We start from the raw sequence: 12,893 nt of genomic DNA, 5'->3' as shown, positions 1-12,893 counted from the left end.
CAAAAGGAAACAAAGTTTATCAAAAAGCAGGTATCGTTATGCTTTAATGATTTATAATTTTTCGATAAAACTCAAACTTAAACAAAAACTACCCAATGCCCCATTATGGTGCATGTGGTGTTATAACCCATTTCCTGATCTGCAGTTTTAAGAATCAGACTCACCCAAATTCAAAGCTTCTAGAGCAGGGGTCGGCAACCCTAGGCACGCGTGCCACAACTGGCACGCCGAGGAATTTCCAGTGGCACACTGACGATGACGCACAAACCTAATTATTGAACACATTAAAAATGTTCAAATGTCATCTTGAACTGTCATTGGCTGTTGCATGGCGAGCCTGATCTTTTAGCATGACTACACAACAATATAGCGCCCCCCTCCCAGTGTTGCCAGATACTGCTGACGTTTTCCAGCCCAAAATATGTTCAAAACCCGTCAAAATGCACTTAAAACCGCCCAATCTGGCAACACTTCCCCCTCCCCATATTTCTCACGAGACGGGCCCACTTGATGCAGCAGTTGCGCTAAGATGGCAAAGAAGCCGATAGTTCGGGCTTTCCTCTCCTCGTGGACCAAAGAACATGGGTTCGTTTCTCAGAGGGACCGTGCTGTGTGCACGTTGTGTTTTGAAACATGTTGTGTGTCGAACATCCAGTGTTAAACGTCATTTCGAGGCAAAGCACAAAAAGACTTTCAAAGACCAGGCAGATAGGGACGAATCACTCTCACGCGCAGTGTGCGGATATGGGAAGCAAGCCCACACTTTAACAGTCTTTACCTCAGCTAAAAACAATGCCACTGAAGCTAGCTATATAATTTCTCACTGCATAGCTAACCATGGAAAGCCATTCACAGACGGTGAATACATTAAGGAGGCCTTTCTCTCCGGCTCGGATAGTCTTTTTGAGGGGCTGCCAAATAAAGAGACAATAAAATCAAGAATAAAAGACATGCCCGTATCAGCCAGAACTGTTGAGCGACGAATTGGTGAAATGGCAGAAAACGTAAGCGTGCAGCAAACAACTGGCATAAAAGACGCAGCGGTATTTAGCATTGCGCTTGACGAAAGCATAGATGTGAATGATGTGGCACGTTTGGCAGTGATGGCAAGATATTGTGGTGTGACTGTGAGAGAGGAGCCCTGCTGTTTAAAGCCAATGAATCCTGCTGGGCATCTTTACCCGAAAAGTTCAACTGTCTTCGCAATATCGCACTGGCTTTGTCGTCAGTGTTCGGATCAACATATCTGTGTGAACAGATATTTTCGCACATGAAGAATGTACTTTGCCCCTCCCGAAGTCGTCTGACAACAGGCCATTCGGAAGCATGGTCACTTTGAGTTGGACGCAATTACCATCCCCACATCTCGGAGCTAAGGAAGGGGAAGCAGGGCCAGGGATCACACTGACTGATAGGCAAAACATTTATTTTGTAACAAGGCTACTTCAAATTTGCAGTTAATTGTTAAGCCACTTTATGTAGGCTACTTGTCAATGTTCTGTGACACTCAATTTTTTTTTCTGTAGTTTTATTATTCATCAGTTCCATTTCCATTAGGCTGCTACGTCTTTATTGTGAATAACTTGGGCCTGTTACCTACTGAAAGATTTTGGATGTTATTTTGTGAATTTGTATAAGCTGCTTGCAATGTTGTTATCCAGTGTGTGTGTGTGGTGTTCTTAAACCCTGTGTGTGAGGTTAAAGGCATAAAACAAGTGCAATGGTGTTTTACATTTGCTCAATGCATTAAATATCCATATCCGTCTAAAATGTGCGGTGTCTAATTACACATAGTTAACAACACCTATTTGAATGGCACACTAACAAACAAGAACATTTCTAATTGGCACTACATGGCAAAAAGGTTGCCGACCCCTGTTCTAGAGGAAATAAAGTTAAAGGAGAACTGAAGTCATTTTTAAACTTGCTTTATTTCTTAATTAACGTGTTGTTCAATTCCGTTTTTAGCCCATGTTTACATTAGACCGTATCAGCGGATCATCAGATTAACGTTTTTAAAACGATTAGTGTGCACACAGCAACGCCAATACACGGATACGCTCGGCTCCACAGGCATCCTGCGCTCCAAATCACTCCGCCCTGAACAGCGAGTGCCCTCTGGAGGGTGCGCACTCCGGCCCTGCGCAGCTCACAGAGCGCGCGAGTGAAGTGCACAAGCTGTGATTCGGGACTGAGCCGCTGTGTGTGAGATCCCAGCGCATATCACTTACCACTTGCAAGTGGAAGGATGGCAAGCCTAAAGACAATCATAACTACACAATGGGCAGTATGTGCATCAGTATTTGCAGTATTTTCATACTTTTGTACTCTTTAATGAAAGGTGATACAAGGCGGAAGTCCGCGCCATTTTTCAGCAGTTGCGTCACATGACCAACGCCAGCGAATCAGGAAGGTGGATGTCACAGTGACGTTGTCCAATGACGACGCCAGCTAGAGCTCAGCACAGCGTATCCGCGTATCTCAATGTTTACACAGCACCGGAGCTGACACGATCTGGATTGAATACGTGGACCCTGGCGGATTCCCGTTTCCCGGCGTTTCCAGGCGGTTTAATGTAAACGGACAGTGCATCCGCGAAGAAAACGAGACAGATACGGTCTAATGTAAACTTGGCCTTAGTAACCTTATATTGTGACTTGGCAACTAATTGCAATTAAATATTATACTCATCGGCCTGTTCGGTTTTTAGCCATGTTCAATTTAGTTCGTTTGGTCCACAGGAGGCGTCGCTTATCCGCGCGATCTTCACGAGACTTGTGCGAGACTTCAAAGCGTGAAGTGTCAGCCAGGTGTCAGTGCCGCCATTTTGAAAAATGTTTTTCCAAACGCAATATTCCACAAAAATGAGTTTAAATGACGATTACTGCCTACTTTTTTCAAACTTTCCTAATTGCTATCAAAACAAACAAAACTTCCGGCTTGATCGCATCAGCATTCGAAAAGAGGGCGCGCGCGTCTTTTGACGACGTTGGCAGATGTTGGTCACTTTGATTTACGCTGCATGTTTTACTTCCGTCCTACGATGTCTCGCACAGGTCTCAACGAATCTCGCTTACGGCCACTGCTTTGACATATGGACTGATATATTACAGAGCGTATTTCAAACACTCATAACTTGCTATAGCAGCGACAAAATAGCTACCAAAAATGCATTACGATATTTAATAAAATGAAAAATAGAATTTTGATTAAAAAAAAATTGCCTTCAGTTCTCCTTTAAGCCTTGATTAATCCAGTCAGACATGTAGTATAAATTAATTTAAAAGAAATAAAACAAGTTGGACACGATAAGGGTGACGGAATCACATTGTGAATGAAAACAAACTGCGAGTTAGTTCAGCGCTGTCGTAAAATTCACACGAAACATTATATATTTGTGATGGTTAATGTGAACCATACATAAGAAAAAAAAATTACAATGAATGTCTGAATGAAATTAAGATTCACATCAGATATTTATTTTTATTGGAGGTATTTGATCACATTTCTCCGATTTTGATGAATTCAAAGTCTAATAATCTATAATTAAATATTACGACGTGGTTATTTTTACCCCCACCCCCTGTACTCAGCTTCCCTGGAATTTCGTAAAACAATAACACAGCTGGATTGAGGTGGTTGAACTGGTTTTGTTGGAACTTTATTGATGTAACTCTTGAACAATTACTATAAAAATGGAGATTTTCAACAAATATTCAGCTTGTCCTTTCAGACAGGCAGATATGGATTTGACTTGTCTGGATCAAACATTTGGTTGTACCGGACAGTCGGACAACTGTTAAGGTCAAACCCTGAACTGGTAGTGTTTGAAGCAAGATCAAACTATTTATAGCAGACCTGGGCATTTTCCGGCCTGCGGGCCGCATCCGGCCCTTTGGTTCATTCTGACCGGCCCGCGTAAGGTTAATTAGAAATTACAAAATAAACGTATTTTCTAATTTTACCTCATGCATGGACTGAATGTGCATTGCTTTTATTTTGAAGTTGTGTTCAACAAAAACGCAATGCGCGCGACAGGAACATGACATGAAATCCCACGAAACCTAATCCCGCGATAACTACTTCCGTAATTTGTCCAGACCAACCACAAACTTGTACGTCATCCTTCAAACGGTCCAGCCAACCACATAGTGTGACGTCACCAGCAGGCGCCGGAGCCCGAGCCAATCTGTAGATCTGATCCCTACACCGAATCGACTGATGATCATCTGTCAGCTGTGCTTCGCATCTCCACCTCAGACATTCAACCTGACTCTGATGCACTCGTTACTAGATTTCTCTCACTGAACAAATAAAAAACACCAAATGAGGTGATTAGGCTACAAATGTGGGCATCATTATTATAATATGATGCATCTTGCTTGATATTTGGAGTAGAAAGACAATATTGTGATGTCTTTATTGTGTTTTGGGGTGAATGTGACTGAAAAAAAAAAAGTACAAACGTTCACATTTTGTTAACCATTGTTTTGGGAAATTTGATTGAATAAATGACATTTTTTGTAAGGCAACCTCGTTTTTTCCATACTCTTACCAGTCTTAGCAGCTTGTAAAAACAATGATATTTATTGCTTTATATAAAGAAATACAATTAATATTATGCAGAATTTAGTTCAGCCTTATGGTCCGGCCCTCCACAAAATTTTCTGTTTCTCATGTGGCCCTATGGAAAAAATAATTGCCCACCCCTGATTTATAGGATAATAAATTCCCTCTAAAAAACAACTTTCACCTGGTTTGTGAGTTCATATATTCGGTGATGTATTAGTAGGCCTGCCTTTAAGAAAATACAGTCGTATAACTCCACGAAAAATACAGCAAAGATGACAAATTTTATTTATATATTTCAGGGGTGATAGCGTTCCGGCGCCGCGCCGGATTTCCGGCGTACCGTGGCTGGGGGAAAAAAAAAAAAAAAAAAAAATCTAGTTCGCCCATTGTCCTGTGTCATTCTGAGATGCGCAGATAGACAGTAAAGGGAATTCCGAATTCCCTTTACTGTCTATCTGCGCATCTCAGAATGACACAGGACAATGGGCGAACTAGATTTTTTTTTTTTCCCCCCAGCCACGGTACGCCGGAAATCCGGCGCGGCGCCGGAACGCTATCACCCCTGTATATTTACATTTTTTTAGAAAACTCATGCATCTCCCATCAATACATTTGTAGCCCACTTCCTCAAAACTACCTTAGTGACGTCCACAAGCTGGCTGCAAGCGACATACAATGACAAAGTGGCCACGGTACGAGCGCAGGGTTAGAGTGAAGACGCACTTCAAATCAAATTTGTCCAATGATGAAACAGTTCCATCCTGATGGGTGTGGCCTCGGATGACACCACCACCTTGTTGTGACAAAGATTAAAATCATATTCTGTGGTATGCTTCACAGTCACTAGATCTCACCCTAATGGGAGATTACGGGAGATACTGAAGCGACGTGTTAGACAGCACTCTCCACCACCATCATCAAAACACCACTGAGGGAATATCTACTGGATGAATTCCAGAGACACTTCCGGAGAACGTGCGCCAGGCTGCATTGAAAGAGTTGTTCCGATAACTAGAACAAGGAACTATGTTGGTTTTTCCTTTAATTCGTCACCCGTCTGTCTGGAAGAAGAAATTACATCTGGAAAGTCATGAATACAGAACAGAAGGGATTTTGCAATAGTATGCGGACGCACTAGTGTCAGTGGAGAGATGTTTTGACTGAACAAATGATGGGCGTGATTGCGCAGGCAGAACTCTTAAGCAGAAACATTGAGCGCGTTTAAAAACCCGTAAAGCACATTGTAGCGTCGTATGGTAGATACAAAACCCACAACACTTCAAGCCGTCCCTCCCTGATTGAAGAAATGGAAGTACAAGCCACTCTTATATACTGATTTGGAAGTCATGCATCTGCATCTACATGACTCAAGAGGAAAGGTCAGACATGTAGAACGTAGACACATCCTGCGTTTTAACATTACACAGGGCCTGCTCTCACCTCGCCGTTCTTTTGTTCATTTTTTCCAGCGCTAACGTTGTTTTTCCCAAATGCAGACTTGCAAGAGAAGCTGTGGAATGTACAGCTGTTTGGCACATGTATACAGCCAAGCGTCTAACTTTCGCTTTTGTAAAGGACTCGGACCCGCTGCGCGGTATTCGGTCCCATCTGGTTTTTGACCCTGTACCAGCTCATGCTTTAGGCATGGAACAGTAGGTGAAGGAGCAGAAACACACAGCTCCCTCCCCCAGTCTCTACAAATTAAAACCAGCTTTTAGACTGCAAGCGGGAAAGGCTAAACCTCAAAGCACTAACGCTGCCTATCGAAGTCCTGTGGGACACACACACTTCTGACTAAGAAGGAATTGGCTTTAATGCAGTGCATGACACATCACTGTGTAAAGCACACCTGTGGCCTCGTCTTTATTTTAAATACATTAGAAACTCAAAAAAAAAACAAAAAAAAAAAAAAAAACAGCACAATTCAGAACCTCCTAATCTCAGGTCAGTAGAACCCAACAGGGAAAATTATCATCAAGCTAATCATATCTACAGCAAGAATAACAGCACAGGGGACAAATCACGTGCTCAGGCATCTAAACAAATTTCAAATTAGGGTTATTTTTCCCTACAATAGCTTCCCAACAGACAAGTAATAGACCCCTTCGCAGTAAACGTCATTCATACGTAAGAGGAAATTGCGCGCGCAGCCTGGACCCAAAAAAGACTCAGCGACGGTAGAGACGAGAAGAAATATTTGGAAGAAATGCCTAGTTGTTGTGTTGTCGGGTGTCAGAATCGTAGCAGTGATGGGGTTAAAATGTACAGAATTCCAGCAAGATCTCACCCATTCCAAAAAAAATTGCCGACGTCTATGACTACAAGCCATCAAACGTGTAGACTGGGATGAAAGCACTATGCGCAGGTTTGCAGCGCCCACTTCATCACAGGTAAGATCAGGCTATTTATTAAATCTTTCTTTTTTACTCTTTCTAGTCTTCGTTTATTGATGTAGCAAAATACTTTGGTAACGTTTGTCTGATTAGCTGGGTCATAGTTACACAATGTAATGAATATTGTTAGCATGTTAACTTAGCTTTGCATGCAATTTTGTTTGTAGGAGAGGTCTCGCTTGACTCAAGCAGTCCAGATTTTGTGCCATCATAACAATCATATGCGTCTAAAGACTTGTAGGCACGAAGTTTTTCGTGGGTGTACACTGAAGTCTTGTCAATAAGGCACGAGTATATATCTGGCCATCATATACCAGGGAACTTACTAACATCGTCCGTCCACTCTTTAATTAAATACGGATCCGGTAGGCGATGTCCACTTCTCATCTCATTATCTCTAGCCGCTTTATCCTTCTACAGGGTCGCAGGCAAGCTGGAGCCTATCCCAGCTGACTACGGGTGAAAGGCGGGGTACACCCTGGACAAGTCGCCAGGTCATCACAGGGCTGACACACAGACAACCATTCACACTCACATTCACACCTACGGTCAATTTAGAGTCACCAGTTAACCTAACCTGCATGTCTTTGGACTGTGGGGGAAACCGGAGCACCCGGAGGAAACCCACACGGACACAGGGAGAACATGCAAACTCCACACAGAAAGGCCCTCGCCGGCCACGGGGCTCGAACCCGGACCTTTTTGCTGTGAGGCAACAGCGCTAACCACTACACCACCGTGCCGCCGCGATGTCCACTTGTTAGAGTTAACTTATTTATGTAGCATTCTCGATCTTGTAACGACAATTGTTTTGCATAATCTGACAGCTCATAATGCCGGTCTATGGGCAGCGCCATTGTTCGAGTCCAGGCTGCGCGCGCATCCTGGCAACGGTCGGTTTGTTTACAAACATGCGAAGGAGTCTATTTTAACCCAGAAAGGAGAGAGAGAAAAAAAAAAAAAACCACAAGGACGACACCCCCCACCAAAACATTCCTTGCTGAAATTTGAAAAATTAAATTCGGAATAATTCTCTGACAATGATTTCTACTACATGGATCAGGAACACGCAGGTATGTAGAAACTCTAGCAAGTACAAACCGTGTCTTGCTCAGGAAACTGGCAACACTACAAGTTCGACCTCGACCAATCACTGTTCATGTCGTTGCGTGCCGTCGGGGAGGAGGGTCAAGAAAAATCGTCCATCGTGGCTATCAAGGAACACACTGTTAGAGCTGTCAAACTAGGTGAGAAAATACAAAATGTGTTGCGCCATGGGATTTTTGTACCAGATGCTCCGTTTACAGAATATGTAGAAACGGCGCTGAAAAACCGCACGATATTTTGCACCGTTTTTGCTGGCTGATCCAGTAACTATTAACGAATAATCACCTCGACAGCACCCCTACAGGATACATTTAACACTTTTAACATCATCCACGACTGAGGCTACGTTTACATTACGTCGAATCAGCGTATCATCAGATTAATGTTCTTAAAACGATTCGCGTTTACACTAAAACCGTTAGCCGTGCACACAGCAACACCAATACACGGATACGCTCGGCTCCGCAGGCATCCTGCGCTCCAAATCACTCCGCCCTGAACAGCGAGTGCCCTCTGGAGGGTGCGCACTCCGGCCCTGCGCAGCTCACACAGCGCACGAGTGAAGTGCACAAGCCACGATTCGGGACTGAGCCGCTGTGTGTGTGATCCCAGCGCATATCACTTACTACTTGCAAGTGGAAGGATGGCAAGCCTAAAGACAATCATAACTACACAATGGGCAGTATTTGCATCAGTATTTGCAGTATTTTCATACTTTTATACTCTTTAATGAAAGGTGATACAAGGCGGAAGTCCGCGCCGTTTTTCAGCAGTCGCGTCACATGACCAACGCCAGCGAATCAGGAAGATGGATGTCACAGTGACGTTGTCCAATGAGACGCCAGCTAGAGCTCAGCACAGCGTATCCGCGTATTCTCAATGTTTACACAGCACCGGAGCTGACACGATCTGGATTGAATACGTGGACGCTGGCGGATTCCCGTTTCCCGGCGTTTCCAGGTGGTTTAATGTAAACGGACAGTGCATCCGCGAAGAAAACGAGACAGATACGGTCTAGTGTAAACGTAGCCTGAGACAAGTACAGATCTTCCTTCTGACAAAAAATAATCAGCAAATGACATTTTGATTTGTAGTGAAAATGCATCAATCATCCGAGCGCAGTTTTCGTGCAACGTTCGCTTGGCGGTGTCAAGAGTTCACCATGTGTTTTTTTTTTAACCTTCTGAGCAGCATTCTGTGGTCTGTTGCTCAACAAATCTGGGAAATTCACCAAGGAGCTACGGTCGAGATTGTCTCCTGATGGATTCACAAGGTTCTGTATCATCTGTAGTCAGTGCCTGGAAAATGGACCGTTTGGGTTTGCGCGCACATGGCTTCATGTCAGGTTTACAGTAACTTCCCTCGGTCCAATTTCACTTGGGTTTGTATTTCCTCACATACGGAGGCTTGGTGGTTTAATGCAGCAGATATAACTCAAAATCCATCATCTGAGCATCTGGTATGAAAATCTGGTGGAAGGAGACAAATATGTTTGTCTGACATGTTAGAATTTTGTCTGGGTATCATGGGACATCCCAAACACCACATCACTGTTCTTTATAATGTCATGCTACAAAGTCTGCTCATAATTCCTGATGTTCATATTCAGGCCTGATGCTAGAGATGTGTCCTCCATGGGAAAAAAATAATAATTACGTCAATATTAGGCTGAATTCAGAGTCTTTAACAAAAAAAAAAAAAAAACCCGGCGTACAAAAGTTTGTATCACCCTTGATAGCTGTATGTGATTTTTTTTTTTTTTTTTGAGCTTATAAACAGCCATGGACCTTTACCGTCCTCTAAACACCTTGCTCTCACATACCATAGATCAGCATTTTATACAGGGGGCTGCAAAAGTAGGTATACAGTAAGAATTATTCCAGTATTATAATAGTGGTGCGAGGTTTCATTTAATACTAACGTTTTGGGTTTCATTACTGTATATCTACTTTTGCAGCCCCCTGTATTTTAAATCAAACCTCAAACATCGCATTATTTCATCTTAGTTCTTTTTCTGTCCCGGAGCAACATTGTTGTTTGTTTCCTGTTTTGTTTTCATTTATAACCTTAGTTTTTGATCTTGGTGCCTGCTGAGGTCTTATTTTTTTTTTTTTTTTTCCTACCTGCCTTCCACCAAAATTTTGCTTTCAATAACTTTTTTTCTTATTTGGCAAGAAGGTTCTGGGTTCGAGCTCCGTGGCCGGCGAGGGCCTTTCTGTGTGGAGTCTGCATGTTCTCCCCGTGTCTGCATGGGTTTCCTCCGGGTGCTCCCCCACAGTCCAAAGACATGCAGGTTAGGTTAAAGTGCATATCACGGGTAAATTCAGGAGCGAGATCAATGTAATTCTCCTATTTTATATTAAACTTTGGTCAAATATCTGTAACACTCTGCATTCTCTGCAATTTTTTTTTTTTACCTTGCGCAATACCAGAAAAATTCAGTTGAAATCAAGCCATTTGAGGCAAATTGGTCCGCCTCTGAAAAAACTTGGCATTTGGATTTCCCGGGAAACATTGATTTTCGTGACGCCGCGTGCGGGACGCCTCCCTCTGAATCCTACGTCAGCACTGGTTTGTTTATGAGAAAACGACCTGGTGGTTTTCTGCAAATTTCTTCAACGTTATCACGTAATTATTAAAATGATTAACAGATGTATCGTAGGAGGGTGTAGCAACACCAATCTTGATGGGATTAGTACTCATCATTTCTCAAAAGACCGGACAATGAGAGAGAAATGGGAGCGCTTGGTCTACACAGGCTGTGCACTGAAACCGTGCAAGCTCTCGCAGCCTGCTGGCGCTTCCACAGGTGACGTCACGAATCTGGCTCCAGACTCCGTTGGGATTTTTCCAGATGCGTTTTGTTATTTTATTTTTTTCTGCTGTAGACAGATGACCTTGTGCAAAATTACCCTTCTGGATGAGTGTGTAACGGGACATACTTTCATATAAAAAAAAAAAAAAAACGAAATTGGTCCAGAATATGCACTTTAACGTGGGGCGGCTTTGGGCTGAAGTGCCCGTGAGCAAGGTACCGAACCCCTGACTGCTCCCCGGGCGCTCTGTGTGTGTGTGTGTGTGTTCACTGCTTCAGATGGGTTAAATCCAGAGGATGAATTTCACGGTGCTTGAAGTGTGCATGTGACAAATAAAGGTTTCTTCTTCTTCTTCTGAAATAAAGGCATTTCCTTGCCAGTAATACTCAACCTGACATTTTGGCTGGAACTCAGAACAACAACAGACACATGATTACTTTAAAAACCAGTTGTCCGGTTTATACATTTCTTTGTCTTTTGGATTGTCATCTAATGTAATGTGGCATACAGATTTAAATTTTTAACCTCTTGGAGCTTTCTTTGCGAGATCATGTTTAGAAACAAAGGAGGCACAGTTTCCTTTTCTCTCACAGAAAACAGGAGACAGATGGAGGGGGCGAAAACTTTTGCAACCAGTGCAGCAGAACAAATACAATCGTGTAAACTATACACAAAAAACAATAATAATAATAATAATAATAATAATAGGATGAAATTGGTGAACAGTTTATAACTTCACTAAAGATAGTTTTAATAATATGAACTGAAAGGTGTGATGATTGAAAGTTTAAACTGTACTAGATATACTCATATATAACGACATGTCTAAACAAGTAATTAAGTAAATAAGTGTCCACCACCCATCTCTGGCTTAATTAACTGACTCATTTACAAAGGATAATCAATAAATAAGTAAATAAAATGGGGGGAAAAAACTCCAAACAGCGTCCATTTCTTTTCTGAGCAGTTAGCTTCACTTCACTTTAGTTGCTAGCTGGCTTTGAAAATGTTAGCTATAAACCCATTAGCTGACCCGTACAATTACAATTAAATACTTAAAGCGGGTTAAACATATTTATTTCTAACCGTATTGAGGAAAAATTAACCGTAACAAGCCAACTAGCTAGTCTGAACTAAACTAAAGTTTATTTGTGTTAGCCGGAGGTAGCTAGCAGCACGCCACAGAACAAACAAGAACGTTTACAAACAACACCACGTAGCTAGCTTAGCTACTACAGAGCAGATCTCAAACCGTGCTCGGAGAAAGTTATTTTTTAAATGTGTAATAGATATAAATCTATTAAAAGTACTTCGAAAGGAAAGGAGAAACATCATAAAGGCGAGCAGAGAGAGAACTAGGCGAGCTAGATCCGGAGACAGGTAAGTAAAGAAGATGGCTCAGCTCACTAAAGGTAAACAGGGAAATAAAAGCAGCTTCGTAAACTTTCACAGTTCTTCGTCTAAATACATGAAAACCTCGCGATCTGTTGAACTGCTTACCTTTTTCGTGTGTTGGTGTTCCGGACTCCTTGTAAGCGAACCTATGGAGGCTCCAGGCGCTGAGGAACTTCTCCAGCAGCTCTCTGGAGCGAATCGATTCCTGTCGAAAGGAAATCTTCTGGATCATCTACATCACTGCTGCGCGCGTTGACTCACTCAGTAGCTGCCCACAAGTCCTACAAACTCCTGCTCCAACCCCGACTAACGTTAAACTACTTTATCGAAGAGCCAAAGACAAATGAATCCCATTTACCTTGGGGAAGTTTCAGCTCAGCAGCGCCTCCCTGCGGAAAAGTCTGTCATAACTTCAGAGAGACCTCTCAGTCCTCTCAGAGGACCTGTCAGTCCTGTCACTGATGCCCCTTTTCCACCAAAGCAGTTCCAGGGCTGGTTCGGGGCCAGTGCTTAGTTTGGAACCGGATTTTCTGTTTCCACTGACAAAGAACTGGCTCTGGGGCCAGAAAAACCAGTTCCAGGCTAGCACCAACTCTCTGCTGGGCCAGAG

The 12,893-nt window shown here is 42.8% G+C and overlaps 1 protein-coding gene across 1 annotated transcript in view; it reads right to left on the bottom strand.

The window, feature by feature from the left end:
* The window catches only part of bmpr1aa (bone morphogenetic protein receptor, type IAa), a 146,823-nt gene extending 134,182 nt beyond the window's left edge, over nt 1-12,641 (bottom strand). The window contains exon 1 of the mRNA XM_060926295.1: nt 12,389-12,641. The gene's annotated coding sequence lies outside the window, so the exon portion shown is untranslated. The remainder of the gene's footprint in view (nt 1-12,388) is intronic.
* Nucleotides 12,642-12,893: the final 252 nt, after the last annotated feature.

The sequence above is a fragment of the Neoarius graeffei genome, chromosome 7 (assembly GCF_027579695.1).
Source record: "Neoarius graeffei isolate fNeoGra1 chromosome 7, fNeoGra1.pri, whole genome shotgun sequence".
Taxonomy (NCBI): Eukaryota; Metazoa; Chordata; class Actinopteri; order Siluriformes; family Ariidae; genus Neoarius; species Neoarius graeffei.
This window is presented reverse-complemented; position numbering and strand designations above follow the sequence as displayed.